This window comes from Ambystoma mexicanum, chromosome 9, assembly GCF_040938575.1.
Source record: "Ambystoma mexicanum isolate Mex_15411 chromosome 9, UKY_AmexF1_1, whole genome shotgun sequence".
Lineage (NCBI taxonomy): Eukaryota > Metazoa > Chordata > Amphibia > Caudata > Ambystomatidae > Ambystoma > Ambystoma mexicanum.
Genome location: NC_090931.1, coordinates 1,398,781,597 through 1,398,797,655, shown reverse-complemented (window position 1 = coordinate 1,398,797,655; position 16,059 = coordinate 1,398,781,597). Strand labels below are relative to the sequence as shown.

The 16,059-nt window shown below is 47.0% G+C and overlaps 1 protein-coding gene and 1 non-coding gene across 2 annotated transcripts in view; one reads left to right on the top strand and one right to left on the bottom strand.

Moving 5' to 3' along the window:
* LOC138489153 (ras-related GTP-binding protein A) overlaps positions 1 to 16,059 on the top strand; it is a 242,202-nt gene that overhangs the window by 157,578 nt on the left and 68,565 nt on the right. The gene's annotated exons all lie outside the window — the stretch shown is intronic.
* Positions 2,595 to 2,762, bottom strand: LOC138490539 (U1 spliceosomal RNA). Its single transcript, XR_011275494.1, has one exon. It is a non-coding gene; the product is annotated as a U1 spliceosomal RNA (small nuclear RNA).

Here is a 16,059-nt window from a genome sequence, read left to right as displayed (position 1 = left end):
CTGTTGGTACTCTTGTTCAAAGGAGGATTGCCATAGCATTTCGGTGCTGGACTGTGCAGGTGGGCGGGACAAAGACAAATATGCAAATGGATATTCCTCCTTTGTGAAAGGTACAGTGAGATAAAACATGTGGCTGCTGACTCGTGGGTGGGTTATCATGCTGTGTTCTTTCTTTCAGAGGGGCACTCTGACCTCATTTAGCAGTAGAGTGTATATATAACCCAAAGATGTATGGTTTTAATGCTTTCGGTCCATTGATATAAATGTTCATTAGGCAATGTATGCATCTAGAACAAGTGACGGAAGCAAGCTGTATGCCTATTGCGAAATGCCTGCATTGCAACACATCATTGAAGACAGATCTTTCTTCTCTGGGTGCCCTGAAATCAAAGCCAGCTTGCATATTGCATCAAGAAAGAGGCCTACTTTTTATCTTTTATCCCCTCCACCCCCAACTCCCTTGTGTTTTTTCTGACTAGGGGTTTTAGTTTCTTACCGTTTAATGGAGTCTGGCAAACTCCATAGGCATCTGCTTTTTGCACATGATACACATCTCCTTTTGTGCAGTGCCACTTAGCAGTCTCTTGGATTCCTCCTAAATGTTTAAATACATTTTCTTTGGTCAGGCTTGTCCAACCTTTTTGAATGTGGGGCCGAAGCATTAACTTTTTGTTACACAGTGGGCCGGCGAGCCAAAAGTCAACCACCTCACCCAAAGCAGTACATCAAAAAGCAATATTGTGTGACCCTTGACACAATAGCATCACAGGCAGTGATGGCCATGCAGTCCCAAAGATAGCTTTTGGTGTCAGGGGCAGAGATCAAAGGTTAGTTGTTTCTGATTTCTTTCAGTGTATGTGTTAATATTTTTCTGAAATAGTGGGGTTGACCAGGCGTAGCGAGGGAGCTATAAGGATCTAGGGAGGGTTTCAGGGGTCACCCTCCCAAGAATTTCTTTTCAAATATGGGGTTGAAATGGTGCATTTTACAGCAGAAAAAGGGACCAAAAATCCAAACGTTTACAATCCGTTCTAATGGAGAACATAAAAATTCCATGTCACCAACAGCAGACAAGAACATTTTACAACACAACACATTTTAATGATCAATGTGTCCACAGTGTAAGACAGCACTGTCACTGATGTAACACATTGTCATGCTGGTTGTGTCCAAAATATGCCTCTGTAGCAACATGTTTATGCTGGCTGTTCCCAATTTAGGCCAGCATTGTCCTGTACAAAGCATGATTGATGCTGCCTGAGCATTGGCCCTGTGCCCAATACACATTCCATCTTATCTCTGTAATACACATTCATTACTTTTGTGTTAATGATTGATGCTGCCATGTCGTGGCTGAGGCCCGGGCAGTGGCGGAGGACTGTAACTTCCTCTTGTGACCCCTTGCATACGGTCACCAGAGGAAGTGACAGTTTGCTATTACCTGCTGCAGAGAAGCTACTGGGGCAGCACAGATGAAGACAGGCTGCAGGGAAGCTACTCAGCAAGCCGTAGTGTCCTTCAGGAACCGGTGTGGAGTCCTGGGTGCATGCCTCCTCTTTCAGAACGATGCAAGATGGTGAACCAGGCCTTCGGTGCCCCGTCCTACATAATACAGGAAGTTCTGGTTTGTGCAATAGTAACACATGAGGTTAACAAGCCATGCGATATAGGTCAATACTGGCCAGATACCAATATGAGACACACTTGCAGACCCTCACTGAATGACCTTTCCAGGAGAAGGGTACATTGGAGTGTAAAACCTGACACAGGAAAGCAGACGTGCAGGAGTTTCGAGAATGAGTAGGAGTGCTAGTTGAAGAAAGGAGAGGCTGGTAGAGGAGATTAGGATGGAGGCTGTGACGTGGAGCAGATGGGAAGAGAAGAGGAGGAGAAAGTGGGGGCAAAATGTGAGTTGAAAAGAGGAGTTGAGGAACAGTAGGAGGTGGAGGCCACAGGAGGGGAGGAACAAGAGGTCTGGGAGTATGAGCTGAAGTAGAGGAAAAGAAAAGCAGAGATCAAAGGAGGATTGGGAGTAATAGCGGGTGTAAAGGAGTGGAGTAGCAGATACAGCGCATGGGCATGCATTGGCAGTGAAGTGCGTGGGCATGCTTTGGTAGTGCAGTGCGTGGGCATGCAAGGGCAGTGAAGCACATGGGTATGCATGGGTAGTGCTGTATGTGGGCACGTACTGGCAGTATAATCAGAATCTCTGGTGGTCTTACAGACGTTCTACAGGCCAATCGGAGCCCACGATTCTAGGGAACTTCTGTGGGCTGATGAATGCCCAGCTCACTTAGTGAATCACCAGCAAATCCGGGCTCTGGGCCCAAGCTGCTCAGAGCTGGCCCTCCTCGTAACTGCAGCAAAATACATTCTTCTACAAGAGCAGGGGCTCTGTGTGCAACCAACCTACTTGCGCACTTTACTTGTTCTTTTTCCACCAATAAATTAGGCCTGTGGCCGCCCGACCTGCTCAGAGCTGGTCCTCTTGATTGCAGCAAAATAAATTCTGCCACAAGACCGGGGGCTCTGTGTGCAACCAACCTAGCAGGCCTAGTGCACACTTTACCTTTTCTTTCTTTCACCAATAAAATCAGGGGAAAGCGTGAACGCTGTCCCCCCCCACTACCAGAAATAATGCAGTGGAGTATCCCGCATTTGGGGACATCGCAGGGGGTCAGCACATCCGATGTGCAATGGGTGAGCCTCACCCTGGGAGATCTGCATGTGTAATCACAGATTCTCCCGTGCCAGGTAAGTATGAGTTGCAAGTAAGAGGGCAGGGGATGGCCCCATTCTGGAAGCCATGCTAAGTGAGGGAAGACAGGCCCTGACCCAGACCCTCCCCGGAAGCTCTGAGCAGGCACCCGATATCATGGGGTGGACCAGTCTGGGGTTAGGGGCCTGCGCACGTCACCTCTCCAGTGAATGCTGTGGACCTGAGCTGCTCAGCTCTGGCCCCCTTCACTGCAGCAAAATAAATTATGTGGCAAGACCAGGGGCTCTGTGTGCAACCAACCTACTCGCACACTTAATTTTTTCTTTCTTTCACCAATAAACCACAGCTGTGGGGCCGATGAGCTTCTCAGAGCTTGACTGCAGCAAAATAAATTCTGCCACAACCTTCAAGCCGGGTGGAGGGCTTAAAACATTTGCATCTCAAGCTCCATGCTTTAGGAAACCTCGAATGCCCACTTTTAATAGCACAAACTAGTTTTACCCTTCTTATAAAACATTTTTAAATGCCTCTTTTCCGCACCTATTTAAATGAATGTGTTTAAGCCTCTGATCACCTGCTATATCTGTACATAATGCTTTAATATCCTAGGGTCCTCGGTGCTATAAAATATAAACAAAAAAACAGTGGAGGGCGGGGTGTACAGCAGAGAGGGAGAGATGCAGAGCAATACATACATGGGAGAAATGCGCCGAGTGGTACACTGATGGGGGAGGTGCAAAGAGCAGGGCACAAAAGACAGAGCTGCCCAGAAACTGGTGCACACAGTAAATCAGGGAAGTGCCTCTTGCACCAAAGCTCTGGGCTGACAGATGGGGGGCACTGGTGAGTACAACCTTGTGCAGCACAGAAGGCTGCAAACAGAGGTGCATTATCTGAGCAGAAAGTGCACAAAGGAGAGTAATGAAAAGCACGATGTGCAAGGAGACCGCTGTAGGGGTGCATTAGCTGAGAAGAGTGGTGTGGTGTGCCTGATAGAGGGATACAAAGAGGGGTACATTGGCTGAGCGGGTAGTTGTGCAAATAAAGGTGTGCAAGGCTGAGCGCTACAAGGTCAGCTGCATTTGCTGAGACAAGAGTGGTGCCCAGAAGAGTGCGGTCTGCAGTGAAGAGGTATCTAGAGAGATGAACAGGCTGTGAAGAAAGTGGTACACAGAAATGTGTGTGGGGAAAGAGCTGCAGAGGAAGGTTCAGTGGCTGATCAGAGAGTGGTGCACGGAGGAGAGTGGTGCAAAAAAAGGTGCACAGGGGAAGAGCTGCAGCAAAAGGTGCATTGCCTGAGTAGAGGGTGGTGTACAGAGGAGAACGGTGCACATAAAGGTGTGCAGGGAAGAGAGCTGCAGAAAGAGGCGCATTGGCTGAGCAGAGAGTGGTGCACAGAGAAGTGGGGCAAAAAAAGGGTCTGCAGGGGGAAGAGAGCTGCGGAGAGAGGTGCATTGCCTGAGCAGAGGGTAGTGCACAGAGGAGAACGGTGCACATAAAGGTCTGCAGGGGACAGCAGCTGCAGATAAAGGTGCATTGGCTGAGCAGAGAGTGGTGCACAGAGGAGAACGGTGTACAGAAAGGTGTGCAGGGGACAGCAGCTGCAGATTGAGGTGCATTGATTTAGCAGAGGGTATTGCACAGAGGAGAACGATGCACAGAAAGGTGCACAGGGGACAGCAGTTGCAGATAGAGGTGCATTGGCTGAGCAGAGAGTTGTGCACAGAGGAGAGTGGTACAAAACAGGGTGGGCTGGGGAGAGCTGCAAAGAGGTGCATTGCCTGTGCAGAGGGTGGTGCACAGAGGAGAACGATGCATAGAAAGGTGTGCAGAGGAGAGAGCTGCAGACAGAGGGGCATTGGATGAGCAGAGAGTGGTGCACAGAGGAGTGTTGAAAAAGGGGGTGTGCAGGGGAAGAGTGCTGCAGAGAGGTGCGTTGCCTGAGCAGAGGCAGTAAGCTTTGCAAGCAAGAGGGCAGGGGTTGGGCCTGTTCCGGAAGCCCCACTAAGCGAGGGTGAAAAGGCAGGCCCTGGCCCAGCCCCTGCCCTCCTGGAAGCCACGACCCGGTTTATTTATTTATGCAATGTTTGTTGGATATCCGACAAACATTTCATAAATTAACCGGGTCATGGTCGAGTACTGTAATGCCAGCGACCCGGTTTATTTATATAATGTTGGTCAGATCTGAAAAACATTTCAGAAATAAATTAACCGGGTCGGTGGCTGAGGACTGTAACTTCCTCGGGTGACCCCATGCAGTTTGTTCACGGGCACATTTTCTTTTTTCTTTACTCTTGAGCCTTGCGGGCCACATAAAACTGCTTGGAGGGCCGCATTGTGGCCCGCGGGCTGTATGTTGGACAACCCTGTCTTAGGTGAACTACTGTTCCCAAGAATAGTAAGACGACTTTTGTCTTACTTGCCTTTTCTTTTGTGTCCAGCACACACCACCCTATGTATAGTAACTCCTTTATCCCATTTCTCATGTAACGTTTTGTTACATTAACAAACTTGAATGGCTGGTGGCAGTGGTTTCTTTTTTACTACCTTTGCGCCATGCATCTGTAGGCTGAATTCTCGGCTGCAGTAAAGCACCCAAGGGTGACAATTTTCCCAAAATGGCCCCTGTCTTATTTTCTCGCCATTTCTTGTCATTTAGTTCCTTCTGGGCTTTTACTCTGTTTGAACCAGGTTTGAGTCCTTTGTGCATTTTTGCCTTTTGGCAGGATTCAGCCCTGAAGCCCGCCCGTGCTCCAGTGTGTCTGGAAAGGCAGGAAGTGAGGGAGGGTCCCAAAACTTTCCTGTCCTTTGTCTCTAGGTGTGCTTGAGTGAAACCAGTTCTGATTGGCCAGCTGGCTGTCTGGGAGGACAGCCACCCTGCTGGGTGATTGACAGCCTTTGGGCTCTGAATGAATGGGAACTTGCTTAAAAGACTAGGTTTTTGGGACTAGAGGCAGTCGACCACTGGAGGACAACATCTGACAAAGACCTGAAGGGACGCCAGCATCACCCTCCTGGACCGCGGAGTGCCAGATGAGGCCCTGCAGCTGTGCTGATCCCGTTTTCTTTTAGACTTGGAAGACCTGCAAGGGATGACTCCCTCCCTTGGGCTGGTGGGACCAACTAGCCTCGGAAACCAGCTTCATTTCAGCGCAATCCCGACTAGCTGTGACTTTCCAAAGCTGCAGAATCCCAATGCCTGGGGACCCGTGACCATCATTGAATACATTTTCTTCGGAAGTGCGAATCCAGCTAAAACTTCGTTGGCATCTAGAGGACCCTAAAGAAGCAGGATATCGTCACCCAGAGTCCCCTCACCAGAGTCAAGAACCGAGGGATCAAGTCACTTCCAAGCGGAGCTGTTCGTTTTTCGTTGGTGCCGAGAAAAAGGTGCCAAACCCACAAAAGGCAGCTGAATCCAGGAGAATCCATTTCTGCTGAGTCCCTCTCCCGAGTGCTGCCACAGTAGCCCGCCAGACGACCAAGGACCAGGAACAAGGGTCTGCTACACTGCAACAGGAAGGAATCCAGCTGGAACCAATTCTTCTTTTCTCTGGTATTCTGGGGCTTGGGGTATATCTACCTTTTGCCATTTGTAGTGCTTCCTAGCTTGGGGAGTACTATTTTAAATCCTTTTGAGTTGACCTCATCTCACCTGCACTGGCCTCCCAGCTTGTGCTTCTTCAAGGTGGCTCCTCTTGAGCTTCTGAGATTTTTCTACTGAACTACTGTCTATTTTTTAAAGGATTTTCTAAGAGCATCAGGATTTCCAAGTTGGCGGCCGGACTGTGAGGACGCACACCTCGGGTCCTTGGTACGGGTGGGAAACTAAAGGAGCCAAAAGCAATCTGCAGACGCGGAAATAAGCATTAAAATAAACATTTCGAATGAATTGTGTCCTCCCACGTATTCCTCATCTTAGATATATCCTTACCTTCAGCTTTGCTGCTTCGAAAATGTTTTCTCTCTCCACTGTCATCCGCTGTATAAATGCCTCGAGCACGCCCGTTGGCCTCAGTTCCGTTTTTCCGTTAGCTTCGCTTCGGATCGAGAAAACGGGCGCTTCAGTTCATATGATAATGTCGTCTTCATCTAACCCTTTCACACGAAGACTGGATTCAAGAAATGCCAGAAATGTGGGAGAAAGATGTCGCTAACAGATCTCCATAGGAATTGCCTCTGGTGCCTCGGTTCCGACCACCGTATAGATGAGTGCGGTTCTTGTCAGTCGATGACCCATAAGGCCTTAAAAGAACAAAGAGGTAAACTTGCGGTGGGGGAGAAATCCTCAGTTTTCTGCGAGAGGGAGAAAAGACTCGGCTGAGTCTTCAGCAAAACGTCACAAAAAATGCAGGTCGAGGATCAGATCCAGGAAGTCCTCTTCTTCTTCCTTTTAAAAAGGCAAAGAAAAGACCACACCGGTCTCGCTCTTCCTCGACGACGTCTGAGGAAATCATAACATGTCCGTCGAGACATGACTCCCCAAGAAAGTGAGAAGCTTTCAGAGCATCTATGTTAAAATAATTTGACAATGCGGCACAGACCCCCCTCAAAGTCTGACGTAGACAGTGCCCCTGCTCACAAAAAGTGATGGGGGAAGATCTAAGACGAGAAAATCCGACAAAAAATCGTCAAGGGTGTCGTCCAGGGGATCTTCCCAGACACCTCATAGAAAAAGCCTACCCGGTGCATAAATCGGAGATAGAACTCAAGAAAATGGCGTCACACTCATACGCCAGCAAAGTCCTTGTCTAAAACGTCATCAAAGCCTGTATCGAAGGTGGTCCAGCACAGATGTCGACGACCCAACCCAAAACGTTACGTCAAGTGCATAGTCGACTGTGTCGAAGGCTCCTTCGACGGGGTCGACAATTCCTTCGAAGGTGTCGAAGATTACCTCGACCATATCGAAGGCAATGACTACAACATCGATGCCATAGACTCTTTTGTCAACGTCTTCGTTCACTCCAGTGACAAAATCGACACCTATGTCAAAATCTAAGCCACCTGAAAAGGTGTTTCATCCATAAAATAGACATGATTTCTTTAGAACCATGTCCTCCATATATGAAGGAGATTCATCAGCAGAAGAAATTCCACGTGCTGGTGTTAAATTTGGTACAAAGCAAGTCCCTGAGGAGTTAATTGACCCTCAAAGTTTTAAGATTTATGAGGGCTTGCAGTCAGCAAGTGGTCTGGATACATCTCCAGAATATGAATTTGAAAAGCCTGACCCAGCTGAACATGCTGATGTGTGTTATAGAAAATTGATGAACAGGGTAACTGAATTCATGGGATGGAGTAGAAATTCACTTGTCTATCGGGAGGATAATATGACTGACTTCCTTTCAGGAGGACCTCAGCAAGACCCCATACTTCCTTTTCATGTAGCCTTACAAAGGAAGGTTAACACAGCATGGGGAAAACCCTGAATCGATTCATAAGTATGTGTCAAAATATAGACCCTGTTCCTCAGATCCCAAATACTTAAGTAAACACCCATCTCCTGAAAGTCTGGTAGTTCAAGCAGCTACCTCTACTAGAAATGCTGCATACCCCACAATTCCCCCAGACAGTGATGATAAAAAGATTGATGCATGGTCCAGAAAGATCTTTACGTCAGGCTTTAAAATCCACAAATGTAACTTGCACCCTTGCAAGATTTACATATACCCTGTGGGACTGCATGTCAGCAGCAGCTGAACACACCCCGGAAGGTGAGGAACTTGAGGGGTTCCTATTGATGGTAAGGGATGGAAAGGAGGCTTCGGGGGAATGCCTTCAATCAGGTTCGGACACAGCTGACAGTATCACTAGGTCCATGGTGTCTAGTACGGTACTACGCAGGTTTGTGTGGCTAAGAAAGTCAGGTTTTACACCGGATGTGCAATCCAGACTTCTTAATATGCCATTTGACGGCTCAAGGTTGTTTGGCAGCAAGGCGAATGAAAGTTTGGAGAAGCTGCAGACCTCCAAAGCGACGGCAAAATCACTCAGTGCCGCTATACGACAACCTCAACAACGCACCTACACAGGCTCATCTTCCTGGAGGGGTCGTCCCTTTCGTTTATTTTCCTCATTCGGGAAAGGAAGGGGACCGGCCAGTCAGAGAGGGCAAAGGAAATTTCCTCCGGGGCGAGGAAAAGGTGCTAGATCTGCCCCAGCTGCGGCAACTGTTCCATCATCTGATGCTGCAGCTGCCGCAAAACCAGGTTTTGACCCACAAAACCCCAGTGGGAGGCAGGATCTCGCAACATCTGGAAGAATGGCAGGGCATTACTTCAGATGCTTGGGCACTGGAAACAGTATCCCAAGGTTACTGCCTTCCTTTTCAAAGGAAACCTCATAATCATCCACCGGGATACAACACTGTCAAACATCCAGACCCGCTCCTGTTGCAGGAAATCTTGTCCCTCCTACAAAAAGGTGCAAGAGAACATGTACCTGTAGCGGAGAGGCACAATGGTTGGTATTCCCCCATATTTCCTCATACTAAAGAAGGACGGAGGACTGAGACCCATCTTGGACTTGAGAAGGTTGAACAAGTTCCTCAGGAAGGACAAGTTCAAGATGGTCACACTTTCTCAGATCCTTCAGGCTCCAACTCCAAGACTGGTTGGTATCATTGGACCTTCAGGATGCTTACTTTCATATGCCAATCCATCTCGAGCACAGAAAGTACCTGAGGTTCGCGATTGGCAATTCTCACTATCAGTTTCGAGGTCTGCCTTTCGGGTTGACTTCCGCCCGAGAGTTTTCACCAAATTGATGGCGGTGGTGGCAGCAAGTCTCAGGAGAGGGGGGATTCATGTCTATCCCTAACTTGACCATTGGATGATCAGGACACGTTCTCCCGAACAAGCCCAGGAACATCTGTCCAAGACTTGCCACTTCCTCCACAAACTAGGGTTTTCTCTGAATTTAAAAAAGTCACCCAGGATACCATCTCAGACTCCAGTTTATCGGACCAGTCCTGGATACTTGTTCGGGCAAAGCCTCGCCTCCTGAAGAGAGCTCACCACATTCTGCAGATGGTAATAAAATTCCAAAATGCCCAGTATCTACTGCCCTTCGATTTTCTCAGGTTGCTCGGTGTTATGGCATCCTGCATTTTTCTGGTGCCAGAAGCCAGGTTGAGGGCCCATTGAAGGGATCTCATCCTCAGTGGGCCCTCAATTTTCAGGGGAAATGTCAGATCTTTTGCAAGTTCCAGCCAGAGTAGCACAGGATCTGCAATGGTGGGCTTGCAGGGAACATATCCTCAAGGGAGAATCTTTTTGGCAACCATGGCCGGAGATAACCGTAGTGACGGACTCCTCACTCACAGGGTGGGGAGCTCACAGCAACAAGTTGACAATCGGCGGTCGTTGGTCTCCATCAGAGTCCAAACTACACATCAACCTATTGGAGCTGAAGGCAAACAGACTAGCGCTGAAGGCCTTCCTGCCCTCTGTACGGAGAAAGAATGTCCTGATAATGACGGACAAAATGGTGGCCACGTACTACCTCAACAAGAGGAGGAGTAGGGTCACTACCACTGTGCAGAGAAGCAATGCAGCTCTGGTTCTGGGCAATACAAGAAGGGATCTCTCTGTCGGAAGTTCATCTAGCTGGAGAGCAAAACACCGCAGCGGATGCTCTGAGCAGACAGAGCACAGTTTCCCATGAGTGGGAAATAGCTCGGAGTCCTTTAAGAGATCTTCGCCCTTTGGGGACCCCCGCAAGTGGATCTGTTTGCAACCAGTGTCAACAGGAAATGCGAACTGTACTGCTCAAGGGAATTTCCTCCGAGAGGAGCTCTAGGGGACGCGTTCGTAGTGGACTGGGAGTTTCCACTTCTGTATGCATTTCCTCCAGTCCCTGTGATCCCTCAAGTTATCAGGAGGTTGAGAAAGTTCAGGAAAACCATGATCCTAATTGCCCCGGATTGGTACCCGGACCTACTGGACATGTCCATCTGCCCTCCAATACGTCTTCCGAAAAGAGAGGATCTTCTCTCGCAAGAGAAAGGTAACGTTCTCCATCCAGAGGTCAACACACTCAACCTTCACGCATGGCTTCTGAGAGGTTGAGATACAAGGATTGGGGCCTTCCGGATGACGTCATGGAGATCTTGCTTTCGGCCAGAAGGCCAGCAAATAAATCTCTGTACCGGTGTTGTTGGAACAAGTTCAGTAACTGGTGCAGAGATAAGAATGTTGACCCATTTCAGTGTAATATTCCCACAATATTATCTTTTCTGTTACACTTGGGTAATCTGGGGCTCCAGGTTGGCACTATAAAAGGTTATTTAGCAGCGCTATCCATTTTTAAGCGCTCCTCAGAGGAAGAATCTTACTTTAAGATACCTTTTGATAACTCCATTCTTAAAAGATCTAAATAATGTGTTTCCTCCAATACCTTTTCAAGTACCTGTGTGGGACTTAAACTTAGTACTAAAGTTCCTCACATGCATTCCATTTGAGCCTTTACATTCTTCTCCGTTAAGGCTTCTTACTTTAAAAACATTACTTCTTGTGGCAAGACGGAGCCCGAGCCACCTCAACAGAGTGCTGGACCCCAGATGCAAGGAAAGCCCATCTCGACAGCTAGGAACTGCGGTGTTGCTTTTTGTGGTAGACGTGAGGAGCTGAAACACCGAAGTGCCACTTGTTTGAAGATTGCCGGTTGCGGTCGATGACCGTCGCATTGCAGTGAAGGAGTCCCCAGAAGTCCTCCCTCTTGTCTCCACGACTGAGGCCCAGCGACACCAGGATCTACAGAGCTGCACAGGAACAGAAGCCATCTGCTGCACTTTTCTTCAACCTAAAGGTACTGTACAGTCTAAAAGAACTTGCCTCTTGTGGTATAACCTCACTTGTCCTCGTTGGAGACTTGTCTTGTTTGCCTCTGTAGAGTTGCTAACAGCTTCTATACCTCACAAGCCTAATCAGTGTGTGGCCCTACTTTGATTTCTTCTTATTCTAAGACTTCTGAAACATTGTGCAAGACTTTTACTTAACTACAAGAAGTGCTTCAGTTCACCTTGACTTTTGCTAACTTAACATTGGCTGGCCTGGCTTCTTGAATGACTCTTCTCTCCTCTGCTTATGTGTTTTGCCTTCCCTCTAGGAAAGAGTTAACTGACTCTGCATTGTTTTTTCTTTTGAAAGAATAATTGTGTGAACACTTGCCTTATTCCGAAACCTCTTTTCTTTGACACTCCTCTCAATAATATTCTAAATACAACAGTTATATATCAATGTCCCCAGCACCCTAATTATTGAAGTCACCTGAGGGTGTAGGTAGTGTCTGTGGGCCATCCCAAATGGGTACTTGCTGATTTAGAAAACCTAAGAGTGTGTCTTTTGAAGTGTATTTGTGTATTGCTTTATATTGCCTCCTTCTGAAGAAGGCTTATTCAAACTGACTGTTAAAACATTTGTTTAATCAAGAAACCTTGTGTAAGAGTTTATTTGAATACTTGTCACTGTGAATCTCTGTGCAACTCCCCTACAGCTCACATTGACCCCTCTTGAGATAAGCCTGGCTTGTCATCACGCTACCAACCTGTGTAGTACAGACTTATACCAAAGGTTGGGTTCCTATTACCAGGAGGTCAGGGTCGTGGTAGTGCACCCAAAGGGTACTGCATACAATCTTGCGTAACACGGATGCTAAGGGTGTTTAATGTAGATCTTGCAGTGCACCGCTTCACAGCACTGTAGTTTCTAAAGTCTGCTTCCTTAATGATGACTTAATGGTCATCAACATAGAAAACTAACTTGAACTACAGTTCGAAGTTAGTAGTGGTAATTTCTTATGTCATTCATTTTTTTTTTTTTTTTTTTAAATTAAACATCCTTAGCACCCGCATAGGAAAATACATGGGTGCAAATGGCAATATACACCGAGGCGGTGGGAAATTACCAGCCTGGTCGGCACTCCGCCTCAGTGTATTTTGCCTCAGTATATCAGTGGGGTGTGTTTTCTAGAGATGTGTCGACTAGTTGTACCTCTGCATCAGCCTATTATGTGAGAGTTAAGCCTACTTGCTTTGTCCACGTTACCTAACTTAAGAGTGGTTTGTTAGGTAAGATTTTCATATTTCTGATGAATCTTGCTCACCTGTGTCAACCCCAGGACGTTTTGCTGGACTTGATTATTTTTCCTTTTTCCTAGGCGAGTGGGAATCTTTTTTTTTCCCCTCACTCTTTCTTTTTTTATGGGTACCTTTTTATGTCTCTATGGCAGCACACAGCTCCTTATGGACAGTTTTGCTTGGTTGCCTTTTGGGCTTCCCTTTTTAATTTATCTTAATGTACATTGGGGTGTACTACTGTTCCCAAGGGTAAAATGGGATTTCCACCCCCTTTACATTCTATATGTGAGACCAGCACACCCCACCTTATGTGGAGTGCGCAGGAGATGCATGGCATTCCCTTTCTCACTGACCTAGTAAAATGTTTGTTAATGTAGCAAGCGAACTCATGGCTGGTGACATTGTATCCATTTTAATAACTATTTAGTTAATAATACATGCAGGCTGTCACACCAGCCGCAGTAATGCCCAGGAGGGTCACCATTTTGTTAGAAGGGTAGCTTCCTTCTTTTTTCGCCATTTGTAGTGTGCTTGTTGTTTCTTGGGTCTTCCTCTGCTGTCCTAGGCGGGGGGAGGTTTTGATTGAAGTTTTGCCTTCGGCGGGAACTCTGTGTTCCCGGCTGAGGTCCAGAGTGTCTGTTAAAACAGGAAGTGAGGGAGGAGTCAAACTCCAGAGCCCTTTGTCTTCTAGTCTGCCTGGAAGGAACCCGCCCCTTTCTGTAAACTGCAGGGAGAGTTTGTAGAAGTTGTGTATGTGGGTTCCTGTTAAATAGTCGGATTATGGAAGCTGAAAAGAAGTCAACCACTGGAAACCAATCCAAAGAGGAAGATGAAGAAAAGACGTCTGCAGCTGATAATAGCGACCAGAGAACCTGCTGTGTGGTTCTGACACTTCCTTCCAAGCGACCCCTGGGGTCCCGAAGATGACGACCCCTACCCAGAGTCTGGTGAAACTCAATAGTCTTGAAGACCTGTATTTAGAGCCATCCCTCAACGTGCTGTGACGTTGCTGGGGTGCAAACCACCAATACACAGGGACATCGAGCCAGTGTTCGGTGCACGGTCTTTCAAAGTCTGATCCACACCGAACCTTTGCTGGATTCCTGCTGGACCGCTAGAGACACGATTCGAATCCCTGAAGACCCCTCATCAGAGTGCTGGACCGAAAGAGTGAAGAGAATGCGACCAGCAATATTAATTCTTCATTGTTTGGACAGTTTTTCTGAAGTCCAGCTAAGGGATTAATAAAAACATTCCATTGAGGATGTACAAGACTGCACTCTTAGTATAAGGCTGTACCACCTGAGTATAGGGTAGCGTAGACCGAGCAGCCAGGCTTAGCTTAGGAGGGCGAGGGGGCTGTAGAATCAGTACAAAGAAATTGTATTACAAATGGTCCAAAGAAACACAAACACTATGTATTGTAAAAAAATAAATGGTTTATTTAAATGCAAGTAGGCCCAGATTATATCTTGGGGAAGTAAGTACTATCACAGATCAAATGAACACATTAAAAACCCAACACTGTGCTTGAAGGTACAAAGACCAAAACATAGAACCTAATTTGGAACATCTAACCGTAGTTCTAGGGAAGTCAAAACCAATAGTTACTTTTAGATTACTTTCAGTAACACCAGGGTAGTAGACTATCGGTTGTACTGTGACGCTCAGCAAGAAATCACATAGTAAGTTAACTGGACAATATACTTTTCAGAATAGTGGAACACTTATTCTAGGAACAGTAAAACACGTAGAATTATGATTCAGGTTAACCCAGTTATTCTAGGGGAGTTGGACCTTGGGGTGTAACTTTCAATTAGTTGCTTTTCAGTTTAGACTAAGGGAAGCAATAACTCTAACTTATTTTAGGATAACAGTTATACTCAAGGTAAGTATGATATGGCATTTATAACGTGCCTGTACACAAGTGTTTCTAGACGAGCGAGACAAACAACGGTTTTACTAGGCCCGTGTCATTCAGATAGCGCAAGAGCAGGGAAGAGGAAAGGGAGAAGTGGAGGGAGAAGTGCTGGTAACACAAGTGCAGCCAGCGTGTGACTCAGTGCAGGTAAATCAAGAAGTGCAGCCATTGGGTGGCTCATAATTGCAGAGAGAAGGGACTGTAGGGTTGCAGATACAGACCACAAGTGCTAGGGTAGCCAGAGGGCTGTGCAAGGTACAACTTGACATGCAGAAGCCTGGGCCCAAGTTCAGAGGGTAGCCAGGAGGCCAGTGTGTGGAACATTCGGGAATCCGCAGGGGAGAGGAAGAGAGAAAGCGCAAGCGAAGAGGAAGGTTTTGAGTTGCTTCTGGAACCGGATATGGTTCTGCTAAAGTTTGAGAGAGGCAGGGAAGCTGTTCCAGAGGGAGGCCCCAGCCGAGGATGGGGATCTGCCCCCAACTCTCTGCTTATGTATGCCCTAGGCAGAATTATTGTGGACAGGTTAACAGCAAATGAGGGGAAGCAAGACCTAATTGGGGACACTCATACAATTATCCTAACGGGAATAATAAAGTGTAACCAGCAGCATTACTTTTTGGGAAGAGGGGAACCCAATTCACAGGTGAGTAAGTTAACCCTTTACCTACTTTCTGTTAGAGTGGCGAGACAGTTTCTAAGGAAAGTAAGACTTTGAGAATACTTATTTAAGAAGGCACGCAGCTTTTTCCAGGTAGGTAAATCCTATGTACACTGTTCAGAATGGCAGAACATATCTAAGGTAAGTAATAACATTTTGTAACTATTCACTCTGAGTTTAAAGTTACCAACTAACTCATTTACAAGTACACTTCAACACTTGTTTTACTTTTTAAGGTAGACCCCTTAAAGTATCCAGCCCTTTCCAATTCTAGTACATGAGTTCTCTGAGGCAAAAGAGGAACCCTAGTGGTCAAGGAACCAGCTGTAGGCAGGGTGAGATAGGGCTCAGTTGCAGGAAAATTTCAGAGTTCAAGAGGAAGACTGTTGAAACAAGTATTTTATTTTAGAGTTGGTTGAGGGTCCAGGGACATCAGAGAAGACACCCTATGAGGATTCCAGCAGTGGGCCTGGGTGAACTGGACGAGAGACCGCCCAATCGCAGTGTACACCCCAAAACTACACAGGAATAACAAGAGACTCTACGTAAGTAAATACCCAAGCCAGCACAGTACTTGGCACAGAAGAAGATTTTGCAGCAGGAGGACTTCAGGATCTGCAGCCAAAAATCCGGTTGTTGAATTACTTCATCAAGAAGACAGAAGACATGACACTGGAAGG